Source organism: Melitaea cinxia, chromosome Z (assembly GCF_905220565.1).
Source record: "Melitaea cinxia chromosome Z, ilMelCinx1.1, whole genome shotgun sequence".
NCBI lineage: Eukaryota > Metazoa > Arthropoda > Insecta > Lepidoptera > Nymphalidae > Melitaea > Melitaea cinxia.
Window position 1 is genome coordinate 9689459 of NC_059424.1, and position 24067 is coordinate 9713525.

The 24067-nt window shown below is 31.6% G+C and overlaps 1 long non-coding RNA gene across 1 annotated transcript; it reads left to right on the forward strand.

Moving 5' to 3' along the window:
- The first annotated feature begins 266 nt into the window (after positions 1-266).
- LOC123668739 lies at positions 267-14394 on the forward strand. Its single transcript, XR_006745638.1, has 3 exons — positions 267-433; positions 2271-2273; positions 14384-14394. It is a non-coding gene; the product is annotated as an uncharacterized LOC123668739 (long non-coding RNA).
- The last annotated feature ends 9673 nt before the right edge of the window (positions 14395-24067 follow it).

Here is a 24067-nt window from a genome sequence, read left to right on the forward strand (position 1 = left end):
TACCATACTGCTCTGAAACGGCTGGATTGAATTTTATGAAATTTTGTGTGCATATCGGGTAGGTCTGAGAATCGAGCAACATCTTTCTTTCATACCTCTAAGTTATAAGGGGGGAGGGGGGCATTAAAGAGTTGTAGGCACATATCTTTATTTTTACTTATATATAATTTGTGTAATCTGTGTCTTATAATGACGTGATAATTTTATTTTTTCGTAAGAAGAAATCTCAAGACTTGACCATAGTAACAAGATGTTTATACCATTTTCAACAACCAGGAAAGCTTAAGACCTTTTAGAAAAGATAATTGTATTGTTTCATTTTCCCTTTTTATTTATTATAGATTGTACACTGTATTTGTGCTAGTGGCTCTCTCTCCTTCCATCTTTGTTGTTTATATCTTGTGGTGGAGTTAATATACGAGATAACAAGTCAGTTGAACATTTTATTTAGCCCACAAGCTTATATTCCTACAGAGTTAATAAAATATATGGCAAAACAACATTTGCGGGGTCATGTAGCAAAAATCTTATATCGACACATAATTTGACGTTTGCAATTCGTATTACAAAAATACTGGTACACTATTATACCAGATAAATGTGTTTTAAAGCGTCACTATCAGCGTCATTGTGCGTAAGTGCTCCTCACGGTTTAAACTCTTATAACACACACCGTATATACATAAATCTTAATATATATAAATCTCGTGTCACAATGTTTGTCCTCAATGGACTCCTAAACTACTTAACCGATTTTAGTCAAATTTGCACACCGTGTGCAGTTTGATCCAACTTAAAAGATAGGCTATATTTTATTTTGATATATTATGTTATTATTATATTTCAGAAAAAAATAAGGTGATACGAAGTTCGCCAGGTCAGCTAGTATTATTGTAAATTTCTATAAAACATTATCAAAGCATATTTCAAACATCAACGACGCAGCATCAGGTTAATAACCGATTAAATGTAACATACAAAGTTAAAAGTAGAATATTCACAAAGTAGGTATTAACCTACTTTACTGTGTTTTATAGAATAGCAGTGTTACAAAACATTTATATGTGAACTAGCTGTGGCAGCGACTTCGTCCGCGTGGAATTAACCAAAATAGCTATTGTTTAGTTCGCACTTATAAATAAATAAAATAAAAAAATAAAGTAAGTTACTCCTTATTACATTAGCTATCTGTCGATGAAAGTCCCATCAAAAACGGTCCAGCCTAACAGTTTAGATATTAGCCGGAACAAACAGACAGACAGACGGACAAAAATTATAAAAAATGTTATTTTGTTATATGTACCGTGTACATATTAAAGCGGTTGTTTTAATATTACAAACAGACACTCAAATTTTATTTGTTTTTATAGATATAATGAATATAAGTGCCAGAATATTTAATATTATTTTTGAATTTTCAATTATCTATAACCTCGCAACCTGAGTGGCCATCTTCTTTAATATAAAAGTAATATCATTTGCATTATCGCCGTTTCGGTTCAGGCGCGATATTTCCAGATGCATTATCATAATGCGACGGTCGGGTTCCTTTGTCTGGCCCGCATGCCCCCGAATCGATGCACATTGTACCCAGTTTATTCAGCCAATGCACTGGCCGGTAAGGTAATATAAAAATTGCAGGTACATGTTAGAAATTCTAGTTCGTACCTTCGCCGGCTACCGTAATATGGAATGTAATATCTAATGTTAACATTTTATGTAACAACTATTGAAAATATTTAACAAAATTAATAATAAAAAAATCATAATTAATATACGTTGTTTTGATGAATATTATTATGTAATGCTGCAAAAGTGCTACTAGTGTAAAAAAAATTTGATTTAGAATATTTTAAAAAAAACTGTTTAAAATTTATAACTTAATTTTACTGCAATGTTATCCTTATTTCATTTTGTTTTGCAATCCCTACTAATATTATAAATGTGAATGTAAGTTTGTTTGTTACGTTTTTACGTGAAAACTACTTAACCGATCATCATGAGACTTTGTACACATACTTGGAGGTATTAGAAGTAACATAGGATACATTTTATTAAAAGAAAAATATTTTACGAGAGGTAAAAATCTCTCTTTACTTATTTAATAGCTTGAATGCGAGCGAAGCCGCGGGTAAAAGCGAGTAGGAGTATAAATATAAAAGTTGTTCGTCAAACTGTTTCTTAGTCACATTATAAAAATAACATTTTGTTTCATTTACGCAAATAAAAATAAATTAAAACTCTTATTTCGATAATGATAAAATTTAAAGAAAGTGTGATTGATATAAATGCAAATTTTGGAAGGTAACTAAACTAATATAGAATACGAGCATATTATTAAATTTTAATAGATAGCGGGCCATTAAACAATGCTAAAAAATACGATAAAATCAAGCACTTTAAAATGTTTTTAATAAAAGCTGTTAAATGTATATGAAAGTAACAAAATATTTTTAGCGGGAAAGGAAGTATTTTGAGGGTTTCTGCAAAATAAAATTTGGTGTGCGCTTCCATTGTCAGAGATTGCCAATGAGGTTGTGATAAGGCGGGTGCGGCGCGTGCGTCTGCATAATATTTTTTCTCAATGCTTTCAATTTAAAAATTAGGTATCCATCTCATTGTGGTGTTTGTTATTAAACATTTTCTCGGCATTGTTTTTTTCTGCATTACTGAAACGTCTCTTCTAAAATATAATTTTTAGTATAATTACAATTATATTTTTCGTATTGTTGAAACTTTATTGTATAAAACTAACCGCGCGCATTAACCACAGTTTGATTTCGATATATTACTGATTGTTTTAAGTATTATTTCTTGTGGTTTTCCTTAAATAAAAATATTTCACACAGACAAGCCTTTGAGGCTTATGACATTTTACTTTTTATTTTCATTTTTAAAAAGTATCATTTTAATCTAACATGTTTTGTCTAAAACTCTCTCAAAGAGAGATTTTTCTCCTAACGATTCAGATAAGTTGTAATAAATATTAAAAAAAAAGGTTTTCTGGAAGCTAATTAGCCATAGGATGTCTCGTGTTCTACATAAATTGTAATGTTTTCTTTAATCTGTTTTGTTTTCTGTTGTACAATATATTGTTAAAAATAAATATCCATATTTATTATTTTTGGTCTTGGTCTAGTAAGACGATTATTTAAAATTGTTACAAATATTTATTAGTGAAATAGTATATTATAAATTTTCAGATTTTTTAAATTTATTTTAAAATAGGTACATGATTTCGAAATGGAACTTGTATTTTCTCATTATTACGTCAAAACATCTGCCCTCTTATAATGACAAAGTGAACGACTGTCACTGAATCGACCTAAATTGTGTACTTTATGAAATTAATCCACTCTGTGCTCAGAAATGGAGGAAACAAAGACCATTAAAGTATTTTTTTATCTACTGATGTAATAAATTGTCAATACTATACACTCAAATAAAGATTTTTCAGCTCTTAATTACGTAAGATAGCAAATATAATTATGAGTATTCCGTGTTTATTATATTGCTTTCGAATATAATTAAAATGTCTCACAAAATTATTAAATATATACAAATAAATAAAACCTGTCTGTCTGTTTGTAATATTAAAATAACCTATTTTTACTAAATTCCTACGGTTGTATACACGGTACATATACCAAAATGGCATTTTTTACAAATTTTTTTTCGGTCTGTCCGTTTGTTCCGGTTAATCTCTGAAACGGCTGAAACGATTTTGACGGGACTTTAACTAGCAGATAGCTGATGTAATAAGGAGTAGCTTAGGCTACTTTAATTTTAGATATATTTTTATTTTGTAACTCTGCGAGCTGAGCAATATTTTTTTTTTAATTCCACGCGGACAAAGTCGCGGTCACAGCTAGTAATGTATAAAATCTTTATATTTGAGTATCGGCCTCCTGCAGTATAATATTGGAAGGATATATATTTTAATTAATGAGAAATAATTAAATTTTTAATTTTCATACGTAGCGTACGTACGTAGTTTGTTTATAAAAATGGAAATAGAATGTTCGTACATTTTTAATATATAAATTTAGTAACATTATAACGATATTTATGAAAGTTTTAAGAATTTGACCGAATCTTCGACGGATAGAACTAGAATTATTTACACGGCAAGTCGTGGTTGTGAGGGTATTCAACAATTATCCTACAGGTCCTCGTCTCGCAACGGTAAAACAACATTATCTTGTACGATCCAGATTTAATTGTTCAATGAGCTATAACGTAATTGCTTTTAAATGGATAAAAACAAGATTAATTTGATTGAAAAACGATTTATAAAGCGAGTGTACTGTTTACAAACAGCGTAAACATTTGTTCGGTCAGAGAATACTGTTCGATTCTTTATTACTGATGCACCGATTACGTGAGCAATGAAACTGAATAATAAATGTCGGTGAAAGCAAGGCATCCGACGCAAGATTTAAATTTAAAATTGACTCCGCAATCCTTCACGTTTGACGATGCACTTTTATCTTTTCTCTCTTCAAATTGCACTTCCATTACTTGAAACGTTTTCGGCCATTTTCCGGCTATGATATTCATACGCTTAATTTTTTCTTGTAGTGATATATTTTTTTTCTTATTATGATATAAATCACTTTTTAAAAAACTTCTCTTTTTTACATTTCGTACTGAGTAGATTTAAGTGTTTTAATGAAAACTAGTGGTCGACCGTAATTAAAAACTTAAATTAAAAAAAACAAAAATAATGGAAAAACCTAAAGAACCTGTTTTAATTTTTTTTTAATTTGACTACAGATTTTAATAATCAACAAAAGATTATCATTTACATTTGTGTGTCAAATACATGGTAGTGTGTGTAAATTTTTTTATTGATTTAATATATTTTTATGCATAATTAAAAAAAAATATTAGCATTCTGCACTCTTTCTCTATATAAACAATAAGTGTGCAAAATTTCACACTCCTTTGTCAATTCCAACAAAAGTTTCAAAGTTTTTGCTTCACCTATTAATATATAGAATATAATACAATATTACGTTAAATAATATGCACAAAGTAGATCCTAACTAAATATTATAAATTATTCATTAGCCGCTATAATCAAAACAGTAGGTACGCATAATAATGATTATAATTATATTATTAGATAAGGACATAGAACTGATTGACATATGGATTTGAAGTTATTCGTTTACACCGAGTTGCAACTAATGTGCTTACGATTATATGAATTTCATAAAACCCTACTAAAACAAGTCATCTCCACATCATATATATATATATATATATATATATATATATATATATATATCCCCTGGTTTAAAATTCATATAATAATTATATATAACACGTAAATAAACGCGTTTTACACCTTTAAATTTTCGTAAATAGTTTAAAATTTCTCGATGTATTTTAATTATCTTTCAAACGAACAACTAAACAGAGAACGTCATGAACAGCACCACAGAGATAAAATTATTCTTTTGATGTTTTTAATCGACTCCATTCTTTTATACGCGAGCCAAAAGAGCACGTCACTAACATATTCGCCCTCACGTTTCGTGTTATCAGACCCTCACACAGTTCGCCGTATCGCACCAATTGTTTATTTCTGTGGATAATCTTTATAAATGTCACGAAAAATGTGTTTATAATAACTTTATATGTCTATTGTAAATGTCGAATTGTTGGAACTGTTTTGATTTATGAAATAAAAATGGGTACGTTACACGTGTATATTGTTTGGCTACTGCTATTATATTGTATATAATTCTAATAAAAGAAAAAATAAACAATTTTTTCACTGTAATAACTATTATGTACTCTACTTAAATATAATAAATAATTTAGTTCGCAGAAATGTTTAGTTATTGTCTTTGGGGAAAACTAATAAATTTATTTATTAATATTATTTTTTAACATTTACCGTTATATTTATATATATAACGATAATGTGGGATTAAACTAAAAAGTAGTTATTCAGTTCGCAATATTATTTAAAAAAAAACTACAATAAAAGTAGCCTAAGTTACATCTTGTTACATCAGCTATCTGTCAATAAAAGTCCCGTCAAAATCCATCTAGCTGTTTCAGAGATTATCCGGAACAAACAGCCAGACAGACAGACAAAGATTGTAAAAAATGTTATTATTTTAATATTACAAACAGACACTCCATTTTTACTTATTTGTATAGATGTACAGATAAAAATAAATCCGCCAAGCCGCAGTGGAGCAGCGTAGTGGATTAAACTCCAATTCTTCTCCTATGTTGAGAAAGAGGTCTATGCCCAGCAGTAGGATGATACAGGCTGAATGCATGCAAAGCAAAAAAAAAAAAAAAAAAAATTATGGTACAATATAATTTAAAGAGATTTGTATCATAAATGTCTGAGTGACATAAACGTTTCATACTCTATTTCAAATTCTATGATATATTTTAAAATTATTTATTTATTGTAACGCCATTAACGACGAAATTGATGGTATATTTATTTTCTGTATAACTAAATTACTTTATATATTATTTCAGAATTTATCAGGCATTTGTATACTTTTCTTTATTTGTGCAATGGACATGTTTATAATTGTCGTAAAGATGTCAAAACAAAGTAAATAAGGATTGAGGTTACTTCTGGTTGGAGGAATATTCCGCTGTATCATAAATATTTCATACAGAAAAACATAAGCAACTGAAAAATAAATAAGCCTGTTATATCTAATATTAGATTCTTACATCAATAAAATTGCATAATATCTAATTGCATTGAGTAAGCTGGTGAATGCGTCACGAGAGCGTTACGAAAAGTGTGGTCAGGTGAGGAGAACGGAATTAGAGAGGGGGATATATATTATATCCCCCAATATAATTATTTGATTCTGTTTATCGCCTTTCACTACTTGACAGAGAGAGTTATGTTTCGTAAGTTTTACTTGAGTCGTGTGGTCTAAAGCTCACTCGTTTTTTTTTATGTGTTCATTATTGCCATTTGTATAAATTGAACCATTAAGGTTTTATAAAGAACTGATTATTACAAAAACCTAAAATGGTCTACTAAACTGTATGACTTATCTTAAACATAAATAATTCAACCATTCCTTAGAATATACTTACAATTATGCGATACACGAAAAATAATAATTAATTAAAAAGTTTTTATTGATTTTTTTTAATGCTATGTTTATGCTTTTTTTCTTTGATGATCGGATTTGTAATTTCAATGAACTTTTATTCATCTATAGTTTTAATCATGTAAAAATAACAAAAAACTAAAGATCCATCAATCCGTTCATCTGTATAAATTTTCGCATTTATATAACTTATAAGTTCTGCATGTGTGTCTGAATTCCGATCCCTTGAGAATTTCAAGATAAAAAGTAGTCGATGTGTTAATCCGGGTAAACTATCAACATGGCAAGTTTTATCGCAAGCTGTTCTGTTTTATTTTCAGCATAAAAGTGTAACAAACACTCATCCATTTTTACAAACTTCGCGTTTGTAATTTTATAAAGATAATTTCAATGATTTAGTTTATATATTCGTAACATACTTTGGCTACGTGAATTTTTAATTACTTGAGTTTTTTTTTTTTTTTGTTATCCGAACGACTATTTTAATTTCGAGAATACGGTCACTTCGACCAATGAATCCTTTGTATTCACAAAGAACCTTTGTTGATATCCGCTAGCAATTTTCCACCGCCCGTTAATGTCACCCCAAACGCTATAACAATTTTTTTCATAGCGACCCTTAAAAGCAGTCTCAAACGTTGCTTACACACATATTTAAGCATAATAACCTTAAATTTTGACTTTATACGACGATCGTTATGTAAAGTAGGGCCAAAAACAACTCTTCGTGAACGCTATCAGTTGGGACCGCTTTTAAAGGACTCTCGTATTACATAATTGTGTATACAGTTCCGTTTAAATTCATATTAGCTAATATCACATTATATTCTAAAGTTCTAAGCTTCAGTAGGACGAGGAGCTAGTTATTATTTTTTTATATTTATGTGATAAAGTTTTAAATTTGATTAGATACAATTAAGTAATTCGAATTGTAAACATCATTAAATTATGGACTGAAAAATAAACTTGAGAACAAAGCTACTTACTAATTAAATACCTCTTCTGTCATTTCTTTTGTTAATTTAACTAAAGTGAACAAATTATATGTTTCTTTTGATGAAATTAAACACTTTAACAAATTTTAAGGGAAGGGTAATAATTAATATTGCTAACGAAAACAGAAATTAAACTCGTTCCTTGTGATTTGATCGCAGAATTGAATTAACGGCCCACAGATTTGTTAAAATGAAAATTCTAAATTACATAAATGCAAATAGGTGGAAATGAAGATCATAGAGAACTACCATCACAAGGATAGTAAAGAAAGTCTTATAAGTTAATACAACTGTAAACAGTGGAAAGTAATTTATTGTTAAAAGTTATATAAAAACTTTTAAATTCGAAAGTCTTTGAGTAACCCTAATAGCAAAGCCAATAAAATGTTTAGTTTTTAACTATAAAAATCTATACAGATGTAAAAAGTAATCAGGCCAAAATAATTTATGAAACGTTATTTAAAAAATTTTGGGGCAGAAATACAATATTATAGTTATTTTTAGTTGATTTTAGTTTTTTTTTTCTAATGCAAATATTTACAGCGTTTTTGAAAATGTTTTCGCATCGAGTTTCAGCTATGTATAAATAATTATTTAGCTATTCTATATATATATAAAATAAATATTTGTCTGTATGTCCTTTATAGAATCGTAAACTATGCATTTGATCATGTCATGATCTTCAAGGTTTGACAAAGGTTTCTGAGATGGTACGACCAAAAAAAAGGCGTAACAACGCGCGCAGGGTACAGCAAATTTTTTATAAATCTTTTGTTTCTTAAATTACGTCTATCCAGTCTGTGTTGTCAATATTACTGATTATGCCTGATAACCGTGTTCTAGATCATTCTTGTTAAATTAGCAGTATAATTTCAGTTCGCAGAGTTATAAAATAAATAAATTTCTAAAAAAAAAAAAGTAGCTTAAGTTACTCCTTACTGCATCATGCAATCAGCTATGCCAGTGAAAGTTCCGTCAAAATCGGTCCAGCCCCTTTAGAGATTAGCCGGAACAAACAGACATACAGATAGACAGACAGACAAAAATTATGAAAAATGTTATTTTGGTATATGTACCGTGTATACATCCATATGCATTTAGTAAAATGCTGTTATTTTAATATTACAAACAGACGCTCCTATTTTCGTTATTTATACCGATATTGTAACATTTTGTATTAAATGTAGTTTTAAAATATTGGTAAACTAAGACTATAAAACTTATAACTAGCGAATATAAAAAGTACTAAAATTTAACGCAATAAAATTGAAAGAAACATTGAATGGTTAAAAATAAAATTAAAAATGTTTAGAAAAAAAAACAAAAACGGCACAATAGATGGCGTGTACGTGAAAACACACACAGCGACACAAGGTAGGGCGAGATATAGGCAATATCGCACTATAACCATGATGAACGTTGGCCGGGCGTTACGCGGTCAATATTGATATGCTTTTATATCCCATTTACCTTTTCGGTCGATGCTTTATGCTACCGACGGAATTCCGATCCTATACTTTAAATTGACATTGCATTTTGTGTTTTACTATTTTGTACAATAGATAAATAGTTATTGAATTTCTTTTTTATGTATCGTCTATGAATATAAAATGGAACTGCAAAATATGTTGCTAAACACAAAATTCAAACGTGGTTGAGTCGATTCGGCTGTTTTTATTATAAGTTTCCTAAAATTATGTAAATTATTCTTATGGAATAATAAAATAAAAAACTGCTCAGCAATAATTTTAACATTATTTTCTCTAATCGAAACGATTTTATTTATCTTTCACGTGCACAACAATATTATTATTAAGTTTTTAATGTTTTCCTTTGTCCTCGTGTTGATAGATTTTCATGGCTGAAAGAAGATGTGTAGTTCTGCTTAATCTCCCATACATCTTATTATATAATATGTCATACGGCGTAAAATTTAATTTTTCTTATAAGTAAATTTGTAGTAATCATGTAAGGGATATTTCAAAAGCCACGTAAGTTGCATAAACTTAAATGCTACAACTTTGTAAGGTATTGCACCGGAGAGTTTGACCGAAGTATCAGTTAAGTAACGTAACAGAGGGGCAATCGGGATATTGAAGACCAATGATGTCCATTACGGAGAAGTTTGATTTCTGTATGATGATATCCTTTTCCAAGCAGAGGCCCGTGGAGGTGGTTTTTGATGAGTTCAAATAATTCCACAAACAAGATATTGATGTTTGACTAGACAGAGCCAACTAACGTAGCTAAAGACCGAAAATATCAATAACATTTCTACACGGGACATTTTGATACAAGAATTGAAAATTAGAAACTATTTTATATCGCAACAAACAAGTGAAAGATATAACTCATTTTGAACAATAGTTTAAGACCAAGTTAAGGTAATTTTTTGAGGTAGGGTACAGGATATATCCTGTTCAAATTCTGGAGCAGTCCGACTGCGGAAATACATCAAAACTAAGAAGGTAATAGTTAAATGACACTGCTTTTAAGTAGTGTTGTGCTCCTGTGGTTAATAAGGTGACCAGAGCTCGTGGGGAGGATCGGGGATCGGGTCGGCACCGCACTTGCGATTCTTCTTGTGTTGCAGGCGTCTAAAGGCTATAATACCCTCTCACCATCAGTTGGCAATTACGCTTCTTAGCTGACCAGGTCGTATTAAAATGTGTCTGTAACCAAACCAACCTAACACTTTGACATATATGTACTGGGCATTAACTATAAAATTATGACAATAAAAAAAATAATACGACATGTGATGACTAAATATATGAACGCACTGGTAAAGCGTCAAAGGTGAGACACATAAAAATCACGAAGAAATTATTAAGGAAAACAAAGGCATAGAGAAGTGGTAGTTCTGTTTTTAAAAGAAGGTGAACACAGATTTCATATCATTTATTACATATTTATCCGACATCTTAGTCGTTATTAGAAATGTGTACGAGTTCCGTCCTACGTAGTACGTAGTTAACAATGTTTACAGACGGTTACGATATCTTTCATCTTTTACTACGAATCCCTTGTAGATTTGACGATGTCCAACCTTCCAAATAAGTTGAATCTTGAGAAAATTTTAGCACTAAAAACTACGTTGCAGTTGTATATAAAACCTAAAAGTTCACTTATTTTCTTGGCTTAAGTAAGATTATTACAAAGATGTAGGGTTAGGACCCACTGTGGGTGTAGAATCGTTTATAAGTATCATTTTTTTATTCATTTTTTCTGTTATTTTATGAAGTTCGCCACTTAGCCTGTTGGTGTATTCTGTGTTTCTTACCAACGTAATTAGATACTATACATAATAACAGTACATTTCTGGTTTTTTTTTCAATCTGCGGTACATTAAAGCAGTAGATTGCTAATTACTTGTAGAGGTTAATTTGTGGATTAAGTAGTCTGCTTCGCATACTATTTCCCTTGATTTATACACAGTAGTCAATGGGTCAAGGCTACGAGCAATTTTTTTTTCGACTTTTATCAAAGTCAATAATAATTTTTATATCTGATGTATTTTTCTTCCATGTCCATACTTTCTTTTCCATACTATTTACGTCTTTCATGTCCATACTATTTACGGGTCTAATTTTTTTGTCAGAATTCCTAAGAAAATCATATTTTTGTGTATTGATTATCAAATTGTAGTAGGGTGATATTTTCCCAAGTACAATTCCATACAAAAGGTGTCAACTCATAAAATAAATTGAAATGCTTCGCCGATCAAGATTCGCAGCGGGACGCGGTGGTCGCTCGCAGCTCCGACGATAAATCAACTCACCGCTTTTATATATAAGAAGAAAAACCCGAGAAAGTCGTTTATTTGTTTGCAAACTATATTCGACAATTTTTCGAGACCCAATACGTAGTAAACTCTTGTAATGTAATTGAAATTTTACATTCCGTTGCTCACCGTTTATTAAAAATATCGTAGATATTGAAAAATGTTTTTCGTTAATTTATTTAGTACGAGTTCTGAAGCTTTCAAAAGTTAATTTCTTTCTATATTACGTTTTCTATACGTTATGTTTTTTCAGAACCAATACTAATAAATGTATATTTAAGCTAACTGTTTTTAATATGGTAAAAATATATATACATTTTTGACGCACATTTGGTGTTATAGAGATTGTTTGGTATATCAATGAGCCGTGTCGAATTGCAAATAGTTTGCAGAAAAGTGTTGTATTGAACAATCTAGCATTAACCGTTGTTGTTTGAATCTGTTATTTTGTGTATTTCTTGCGGTCAATCTTTTGGACGTTTTAGGTCTAGTTGCGCTTGTTAGACTTCAAGTTTATGTGTCACTATTCGCAATGCTCCAATAGATCTTTTTAACCAACTTCAAAAAAGGGAGAGCTTATCTATTCTACTGTATTTTTTTAATCTTGGTACCTCAGAACTTTTTATTGGAAGTGGTCCCATTTAAATTTAATCGAGATCTGACAAGTAGTTTTTGAGTTATATGTAACATGCGTTGACTATTTTTCCTTTCTTCATTCTACGTGACATTGCATCATCTGTGCTCATTTGCCACTATTGAAAGCCATTAACCCTGAAGAGGAAGAAGAAGAAAACTATTTTTCCGTCCACCAAAGTTGTATTATATCTCATTCATTTTTATTGCGTGTACCGATTTTGTTAATACTTCTATAATCAAAAGCTAGTGCTTGTTACGGGACCATTTAAATTTAATCGAGATTTAACAGACACTTTTTGAGTTATCTCTAATAATGCATATTTACTTGAATATTTTTTCTATCTACGTCGTATTACTTGTCGATGTAATTCAGGTCGTTTTTTTTTTCGTTTGCGAACAAATAAAATTATTTGAAGTTGGTTGAAAATGTGCGAATCGACAGCTTTCTATAGTCATTAAGGAATTACGATCACAGGCTTTTTTTTTTAAATCAAACATATATTCAATAAATTTGATCCTTTTTCCACTATATTTCATAATTCTTGTCCCTAATCAATTGTGACGATCATGAATGAAACGTGAACTTACAAATTAATACAATGAGTAGATATCATGTGCCATTCGGACCAAGTTTATATTCATTTTTAACTGATCTTCATTGGAATAATTATTTTCTTCAAAATATCAAGATATAATAAACAGTTTGTTTAAAAGTATAGTTAATAAGCGAATATTTTTACAGCTGCGTTTTCACTGGTTTTGTAAACAAAATACTCTAAAACACTCTGTAACAGGAGTATAAACATGTTCTCTACTTTTACTACTGCCGAGTTGCCAGGCGTAATTGGGTTATTGCTGATACATTTTGTTCAAAGTGCTACATCGTGTTTTAATTTACTGTACGAATGCACTAACCGATTCCTTGTTAATAAGCAGCACTATTAACAAAATATATCTGAGCTGATGGATGAAATGAAATAAATCTGACTGATGTAAGTTTCCATGCCCCATCAAATTGGAGATCTATTATTTTTGTAATCTGTGTCTAAAACTACTATATGCAAAGATTATCGCAATTGAGTTTCAGCATACACCAGTAACATGTATATACTCATATTACATAAACACAATAATACATATTTATGAAATTCAAAGCTACATATAAAATCTTAAATGATTAATTGTATAGTATTCAGAAGCCATCTACACACCTAATCGTAAGTAGTAACAGAGCCATTAGCCATTCTTAACATAACCAAAGGATCTAAGTTATAACGTCCTTTGTGCTTATAATTAAAACGGTTCTCTCGTTCTTCATACCTGAATAAAGCAAAACTAAACATAGCTATTTGATAGTTCAGCTATATGTTTGAAGTTATATAATGACGTTGATAATTCGTTTTTTGACTGATTTTAAAGACTCCTGATTATTTAGTTAGCTGACCTCCCACATAAGTTTTTGATAGGCCAACTATGATCCTATAAATTAAAGCATGTGGTTTAATCGATGGCAAAATGAAAATATCATGAAAAATATTCAACAAATAAAGTGAAGTTTGATGGTAAAACAGAAAAAAGTATATGAGCATCTTATATTCAGTAATATAATACGGCTTTACGTCAGTCAAAAAAAAAAGTATAATGTTTTTATAGTTTTTAACCAATAAAATTGTGTGGGAAATTTAGTTTCAAATCAGTTTGATATCAAAATACACTGGCAGCGTTGCTTGTTTGCAGATATATTTTATCATGTAACGTGCTATTTTCATGGTAATTTAAAACTCCTAACCGTGCATGGATGCGATTTTTCAATTCAATGTGCTCTACGTGAATCGACTTACAGTGGAGCTGCCAAGAGATCGAAAGATTACCAAAATCGTGTTTTACTTTTTAGTTTCGAGTATGTTGAGTAAGCAGAACATCACATTTAAATAAAAAAAGATCCACTTAAGTTTCTATCCAAATTTAGAATCTCTTGATTAATTTATTTCAAACACTGTTTTTATATTTAAAAAAGAACCATATTCCTTGTAAGTAAAAGCAATCGTGCAGAAACTTATCAGTATATACTTTGTACGACCTCTTTAGACGTAATGAAAAACAAAGCCTGTAAAGGATTCTATGCACCGGGAATAAATTGTAGTGAAAAAAGCCATTTTCTAGGTTGACAAATAATATTATAAGTTTTTGAAAATTCGAGGTAACGTTATATAAATATAATTGTATATCAAATACTGCATGTAGACTTAAATACTTAATGCGGGTATTATCTTAAGTAAATTTATTAAGTTTTACTCCTACATGGAAAAAGGCCTATGCCCAGCAGTGTAGTAAAAAAAATCTCGTTAGTTTTTATTGCTGAAGAGTAACACTGATTATAAAAGCATTCGAGCCTGCAAAATGCATACCAAATAAAACTTATGGTATATTATTGTTTTGCATACGATGTTGTGAATCTAAAACTTTGATAGTAGATGGTAAACATGATTCTTAACCGAAGTTGCGTCTTCAAATTCGAGTAAAAATTGTTCAATTCCAATGTACAAAATTAGTTTGAAAATTCTGTCTTTGTGTCCGGCGCTAAAGAAAACATTTTTAGGAAACCTACATACCTATCGGTGGCCGAATTCGGTGGTACATATTTTCCGGCTTTTGCCTAATAGTGGGAAATTTACAAACTGTTATATAGCATAGCTAGTGTAACGTGTAGTTGCTTTGAAGGGGTATAAGGTGGAACAATATTAAAAATTCTTGATAAAACGTCAAAATAAAAAATAAACTATGACATTAATATTGTGAATAATAAAACTCTGTGTGATATGTATGAGATATAACGATATATAACCATTGTTTGTCGGGAGGACTCAATGACGGATAACTATGGTTGATTGTCCTCTTAAATTTTACTATTATATGGCAATATTAAAAGTTATATGCGTGTACGTTTGAGATATACATATATGTTATATGTACTGACAGTATGTGGGGCCGTCATAATAATTATTCTACCGACACTGAACCAGGTAACTGAAACCATATCTAGTGCATAATGTTAATAGTGCATGACAACAAAATTAGGAGATGCTTCAGACAACTCCCTATCATATAAATATTTTATATAATGGCAGTATGAACAAATAACGTTAAATGTTATTAAAGATGGTAAGCGGACAGTAAGACGGCAGTAGCTGTCTTATAAAACAAATAGGACCTGGGTGACCGAGCTTAGCTCGGTATTCTTAGTAAATCGTGTTTTTTGAAAATCATATTTAAATACGAATTACATATTGATAAAATATGAATAATATTTTTCGATTTTATTTTTTTTAGAAAAAAAAAAGAAAAAAAACGATAATCGATCTGGAATACGTGAGGATTCGAACCATGATCTTTTCGGCCGAGCGCGATCGGCCGATTTCCCCTGAGCTATTACAACTTTATTGACAGATGCGAAATTTACCTTCTTATTCTAACGATATTGTAGCCATTTTTTCATTGCCTAAAAACAGGGATAAAACGACATTTTCTAAAAATGAATCCTAGCTAGATTTATTTATCTCCCCCGTAATCCCCTGTATACTAAATTTCATGAAAATCGTTGGAGCCGTTTCCGAGATTCAGATTATATATATATATACAAGAATTGCTCGTTTAATTAAAACAAATATATGGGAATGTGCGTGATGAAGTGATACGTACAAAGAGTTAGTTGAGAATCTTCTCAAAAAAGTGATGCATCGTACGATACGTTAAAAATCAAACAAAAAAAAAATTATATTAAAAAAAAACAAAAAAACACGCTAACAGCTAATCGAACTAAAAAGTAGAAAATGATTTTTAATTACAGTAGTAGGAGATCGAACAATTAATCATAATTAATTACTTCAAAATAAAATTATAATAAAATGTAAGTTATTAAGAAATAATTCAATTCAGAGCAAAATACGTGGGGTGCATTTTACTATATTTTCATAACTTTTTACTATGTTTTTATAACTCTCCACACATAGATAGCTGCAAGTAGAATAATTGTTACATTTAATATATCAAGCACTGAGATATGTCAAGAACGAGTGTTTATAATCCTATTCAGTAAGTGTTCACTAAATGGTAAGAGCACCGCTCTGAATGTACTTTAGTGAATTTTCGATGATCCGATATTGAGACCAGACACTTTGTTGGATGTGGTCGCTGCAGATAATTGTACTCTGTGTCGATGTCGATTGAGTTCGTATAGGTGAAGCAAAAGCTAGAGTAATGAGCCGCTTGGGGACATCAGCGCTAGGCCCTGGTGGCTATTGTAGGTGGAGACCTCTCGCTGTCGAGCGTCGTCCGTTCCATGTTCGACGGTAAGAGGTGCTGGTCGACCGTGGACTCCTTCTGCGAGGAGGTTATGGAGACCGCGGAGCGTCAGCGTGAAGCCGACTTCCATGCGGATCCACTCCAGGAGACGACCAGACACAAGGAGAAGCCGATATGTGCTCCTTTATCCACCGCAACAGAGTGAGGACAGGGCACCATTGCTCTCACTCATCATCGGGGTACTAGAGCGCTCACTGTGTTCGTGAGTGCTTTTTGCACAGGCGGGTCAAACGTCGGGGCGTCACGGTTGCATGCGTTAGCGATTTTGTGGCCCCCACCATGATGATGAGGAGACCGCTGAGTGTCTAGTCCGAGCGCATTCTGTTCGCGACAGGAGGGCGTACGGAGGGGGGGCGAGAGGATTGAGGAGGGAGGCGGGCTAGTGCGTAAATGCATTTCCAAGTGTTAAAAAAAAGGAGACGCAGAAGCGAGGCGTAATGCTCTCCGTTGCGATGTAAGTCGTGATAAGTCCCGCTATTACCCCGAGTCCCTCGTACTCGTGTCGAGATAGAGACTATTGTATACAACATCGGTTGGAACATTGTGTGATCCTCGCTCAGTTAAAGCTAGAGTAATTTATGCGCAATTTTATACTGCTGCGCTATTTTTAAATGACTTTACCATGTCTTGAATGATGTCTATCGTTAATTAACCGCAGCGGAACCACGACCGAATGTCGCTTAGCGTTGGGGACGCCAATACGATGGTCGAATTGATACGTTTCAGCAGTGTTGAACCTTCACTGATTTCGTCATAGTCATAGCTTTGATCGTTTATACATGATGTGCGTTTGTTGTAATCGACATGTCCGACGTTATCTCTTAAATTAACTTAAATTTACACATTTTAAATGTTTCTAATAAATAATATTTAATATTTTGGATATTTATTAATTGTCTATAATCACTAACGCTAAAAGTACACGTTATAACTAAAACAACGTAAAACGGATCCTAACTAACTAGACGACATCAAGAGCCAAATAAATAATATTCTTAAATTATTTTTATACATATTCTCTCCAGAGTCTAAGTAAAGACTAGTTACAAAGTTTTTAAATTCTGTCTAGGAGGTTGCTACTCGTAGGTATCATATAATTGCAGCGCTCATTAGGAGTACTAATACATTTATGAAAAGTCGGTTATATTTAGATAAAGCATATGGACCACGTAAAATTTATACGTCTTGTTATATATAATTTGTAACAAATATTGAATTCTGTTAAGTTTGTTATTACTCGGTTTTTGCTTTAAGGGGTTAAGTTTAACATAACTACGAATACGACTCTCTCTTTAATAAATACTCTTATATTATTTGCGAAAAAAAAGTATTCAAAAAGATTTGAAGTTCCACCTAATTTAGTCGAATATTTTATTTAAATTAATTAACGAAAAAAGAATTAAGGTCTGAAAAATAAGGAAATAGATTTATTTATTAAACGGTAATTAACTTTTATCTGATCATTGGCGATGCTAAAGGAAAATAAATTTATTAAAAGTAATACATTTTATCTTAATTTTTTTAGCGCTCTTTGAGTACGTGAAGTGCTTCACTCAGCCTAGGTGTGTTTAATTTTCTATTTCTATTTTTAACCTATTTGATAGATCATCATTACAGCCTATACAGTCCACTGCTGGACATAGGCCTCCACAAGTTTACGCCAAAAATAACGTGAACTCATGTGTTTTGCCCATAGTCACCACGCTGGGCAGGCGGGTTGGTGACCGCAGTACTGGCTTTGTCGCACCGAAGACGCTGCTGCCCGTCTTCGGCCTGTGTATTTCAAAGCCAGCAGTTGGATGGTTATCCCGCCACCGGTCGGCTTTTTTAGTTCCAAGGTGGTAGCGGAACTGTGTTATCCCTTAGTCGCCTCTTACGACACCCACGGGAAGAGAGGGGGTGGCTATATTCTTGAGTACCGTAGCCACACAGTACAGTACCGTAGCCACACAGTACTGGATTTGATAGATATTTTAGTATAACTGAAGAAGAACTGAGAGAAAGAGAATTCGTAAAAATTAGTAATTATGATTATGAAAGATTTTCATTCATAGTTATTTTTCGTCGACAATATCAGTCGAATATTTTCTTTTGGAGTTACTAAAAATGCTAAATTAAAACAGCCAACGAAACTTACTTGATCTCTGTTTCTTATATAAGATTATGAGAAAATATCTAAGCGTACACCTGTAGAAGAATTTATGTTTAGAATCCCATTTTGGATGCCTCCTAAACCGGCTGAGCCACTCTTTTGTCCATTTCGTAGAACAGTTTTAGGTGCAACCTCGCCCATGTCTAGAATTTTTATGATCTACAATAACAATTGAAGATCGGTTGACGTACACAGAATGTCTCTGACTATATTAAAAAAATATAATATATTTTCCTATAAGCTGCATTAGTAGTTTTTATTTTTATTAGTCTTATTATTATAATATTATATTTATAAATAATGTAAAAAAATGTGGTGTATCCTTGTTTTTGATTGTGAAATTAGTGCAAATAAATTTAGTTTTATACCGTATATGTAAATAACATTGTAACAATCATTGGTGTACGAAATATGGTATTACAATTTTATGGTATTACGAATTAACTTAAAAACAAAAACAAAAAAATGAAAACGTGTATGTTCTTTGTACTTGTAAATTACTAAAATTGTATTATTGTGCGTAAAGATAAGGCACAGCGTCTTTTTATACAAAGGCAAAAGGTCTTTCAGTAATTTACTTGCTAATTACGAAATCTCGAAAAATGTATATCAAATCATGTATAGCAAGTCAAATAATGGCCTTAACTTTATTTTGATTCAATGTGTCTAAAACTATTTATTATTTTCTGGAACAGCTACTCTGATGACTCAAGGTGCCAAATTAACTACACCATGTTGAACGATGCAACATGGTTGAACGCGTACATATGTAAATATTAAATTTCTAATGCCTGGATTCATTTTGTTATGTTCACGTTTACTGGAGGTACAAAACTTTGTTTTATTAGAGATATCAAAATACATTTATTAAATGAGAGTCAAGTTTCTGAAATAAATATGAAGCCAAACAAAATAAAAAATATTTAGCGAATGTTTGGGGAGCTAAATAGGTAGAAGTCTATATAGTAGGCGAAAAGTATGATTTTTTTAAATTAAATTATAAATATATATTAATATACAAAATAAGAAATTAAATAAGTTAAAGCTGTTCAATTTCTACTTTACCTATAATAAGATGTTGAATGAGCGATGAGTAACGGAGCGCCGGTACATCATTCATCGCGTAATGTTCTGCTAATAAAAAAGCCATAATGTTTTTAACTTTTGAAGAAATATTTTAAAAGTATTTAAATTTCAGAAGAGAAATGAAAAAGTAGAAGCTAGTTTTGATAAACTATTGGCTTGTGATAAAATTTCGATGATTCGAAACAAAAAAGGTGAAAATTTTTGCTGCTCCTAGTTGATTCGAGAAAAATACAAAATTTTATCGAAGCTTTTGAACATAAAGGAAAGAATTCCGAAATACTTAAATTGAAATGATTCTTGATAGTCAAAAAAAAAGATGAGTCGGACAGATGACAATTAAAGTGTTAGAAATATAATAATTAAGATATTTCAAGAGAGCATTCAGTTTTAGTCATGTTACAGAAGTATCAACAGACTATTTTACTATTAGGTATTTTTGCTTGTCAGTTTGTCAGATTATTCGCTCGTTCTCTTGTCTCCTTATGTTCCTGTTTTCTTGTTCCCTATTCTTTTATCCGCTATTTGTTTGTAGTCTGTCGTCTGGAATGTCCGTCTGCTATCATGTCCGTCTGTTCCTGCATCCCTTTTTCATCTCTCTGACTGTATGCTTGTCTCACTGTCCTTATTTTAGCTTGTTCATCTGTTCGATTTTCTTACCTACTTGCGTTTTTAAAAGAGAATAAAACTGATATTGATAGATGGCAATAAAAAATACGCTCAATAATTCGCCCGAAATAGGAAAACGCCCATAATGTGATTACGTTTACATTTTATTTTTTATATTTAAACGTAATTTTTAACGCGTTTAAGATTTAACTACACTTTATTAGCAATAAAAACTTCTTCACTACAAATAAGTTGGCAAATATAATATCATATCACATATCGTAATAAAACCTTTTGAGTGTTCATTACCGAACAATAATAAATAACGTCGTTTAACGTTTTACAGACCCACATTGTTATCGCATACTATCGACGATATGATTGTTTCCCGTAATGCTTGATTACATACTAATTGATGGTTTCAGTAAGCCGCCCTCTTCAATTAATATATTAAAATTGAATGTAAATTTGAAAATACTGTAATTGTTTCGTTATCGGTAACGTTACGTCACTAAAAATTGTTAGTTGTATTTTATCGTCTGTGCTGTTTGAACGATATTATTAATAAGAAATATTTATTAAATTTAGTTTTTAATCAAATTGGTAATTAGACTGAATACTATATTCAGTCTAATTTTCTATAAGAATAAAAACAATAATAAATTTGTCTGTTATACTGTTACAGAAGGTTTATTATTAAGTGATCTTGCTATCTCGTATATACATAAAACAAAGTCGTGATGATGAAGATGATGATGGTTAGTTACACAATTTGTAACTCAAGAACGGCAGAAACACTTTTTATGGTATATGATTTTTTGGATTTCTCTTATTCCGAAATAGGATGATAAGTATTAAAAACATTGGATTTTTTTTTTAATTAAATAATATAAAATAAATCCTAATATTAAAGAATTTATTTAAATAAAGCTTTCGAATCGACAATATACGAGTATATCCGCAATATTCGGATAGTGGAGTTTTTTAGATTTTAAACACGTTGAACGTCATTAAAATAAAAAGGATTAACTATATATATTGATGGTCAAATTTTTAAATTAAATATTGAATATATATGCGTGCGTTCAGAAATTTATTTAGTGTTAACTAAGGAAAATATATCAAGCTACTTAAATATACAACAAATTACAAAGGAAAAAAATTGACTTAATAAAAAAAATCCAATCAGAGTCAGTATATTATATAAATACTAGCGACCCGCCCCGGCATCGCACCGTCAAAACCGCATCAAAATCCATTGCGTAGTTTTAAAAATCTAAGCATACAGACAGCGGGAAGCGACTTTGTTTTATACTATGTATTGATATACGTCGCGAAAGTGTTTTTTACATCATAATCTGTACTAATCTTTACTAATATTATAAAAAAATCCACTGAGTTGGATAGACTATTCAAAGAGGAAGGTTGGGTATACATTAAGAAGAAGGAAGCAGTTTTTTCCTCAAATCAGTGCAGGTGACACCGCGGGGCACAGCTAGTTAATACATGAAATCTCACGTAAAGCTTAAGCTTTAGCCTGTCATTACAGCTGCTTCCCACTGTTGGGCATAGGCCTCTTTCCACATGTAGGAGAAGGATTAGAGCTTAATCCACTACGTTGTTCCAATGCTGGTTGACGGATATATTCCCTACTATGAGTAACGATCGCTATCAGGCGAACATGATAATAATCGGAATCGAAGGCTTAACGTGCTCTTCGAGGTACGGTAGGGAGACCCACAAGGACTGCACCAACACCCAGACCACAGTAAACATCTGTATGGCCAAAACATATGTTTGTCATGTGCGGGGATCGAACCCGCAACCGCCAGCACAACAGCCTACTGCTGTGAGCATTGCGCAAACGCATCGTCACGCAAGCTTTAATTGTTCTAATGCCATTTTCGTCATTTTAATGATTACATCTGTCTATCCTATTCATCGCTGTAGTTGGGTTGGGATCGTAGTCTGGCCTATTTATATATCAAGGTGTTTTTATGTGAGCATTTCAATCAATACTTGATCTATATATACGAACATTCCTGTGGTGACTTCAAATCACCATTTCGTTCAAGTCATCGCATTTTGTCACAGTATATAGGATTGGTCATAATATTCCACAAATCTTTTTGCGAAGATAACAACCAATATGGCACGTATCGTTTGTTGTTTACGTTTCTTTCGTGTGTAACTTCTGCCATATGTTCAACCATACATAGTCGGCAGATCCTAGTTTGCTGTACAAGCCTTGTACTCTTATTTTGCCTAATGAGCGTAACGTGGGGCTGACTCTTGGGACATTAGTTTAGAGTTGTCCTACCTTACACTCCTATCTGTATAAACGACATAAGTTTGATCAATTTAACTATTTTTTATCTATTTAGCAGTACAATGTTTGTATAAAAGACAAATATTTTAGAGAAACCGAACTAATCGAAATATGGGTTTCTGATATTATTTGTTTAGAAACTACTTGCTCATTATTACTACGGTCGATCAAAACATGGAAAGCTATTCTGAATATTATGCTTTATAATGCTTCAGCCTGTAATATCCCACTGCTGGGCATAGGCCTCTTTCTCCATGTAGGAGAAGGATCACAGCTTAATCCACCAAGCTGCTCCAATACGGGTTGGCAGATATATTCCCTACTATGAGTAACGATCGCTATCATGTGTATATGATAACAACCGGGACCAACAGCTTAAGGTGCTCTCTGAGGTATGGTGGGGAGGCCACCACAAGGACTGCACAAACACCCAGATCTAGGCAAACATCTGTATGGCCATTACAAACGTTTGTCATGTGCGGGGATGGAACCCGCAACCGCCAGTTTTAAAAATAAAACTGTGTATAATCCAATAGTATTAAACGAGCAATTCTTATATATATATATATAGAATCTGAATCTAGGAAACTGCTCCAACGATTTTCATGAAGTTTAGTATGCAAGGGATTTCGGGGGCGATAAATCGATATAGCTAAGATTCATTTTAGAAAATGTCGTTTTATCCCTGTGTTTAGGCAATGAAAAAATGGCCACAATATTGTTAGTATGCGAAGATAAGTTTCGCAATTGTCAATAAAGTTGTATTAATAGCTGGTGGGAAATCGGCCGGTCGGAATCGGCCGAGAAGACCACGGTTCAAATCCCATGTCTCCAGGTCGATTATTTTTTCCATTTTTTCCTAATTGCATTCATGATTTTTTTTATTTAAATAAACAGTTCATATTTTTTATTATTATGTTGGTAAAATCGAAAAATAATATTCATATTTTACTAATATGTAATTCGGTTTTAAATATAATTTTTAAAAAACACGATTTACTAAAA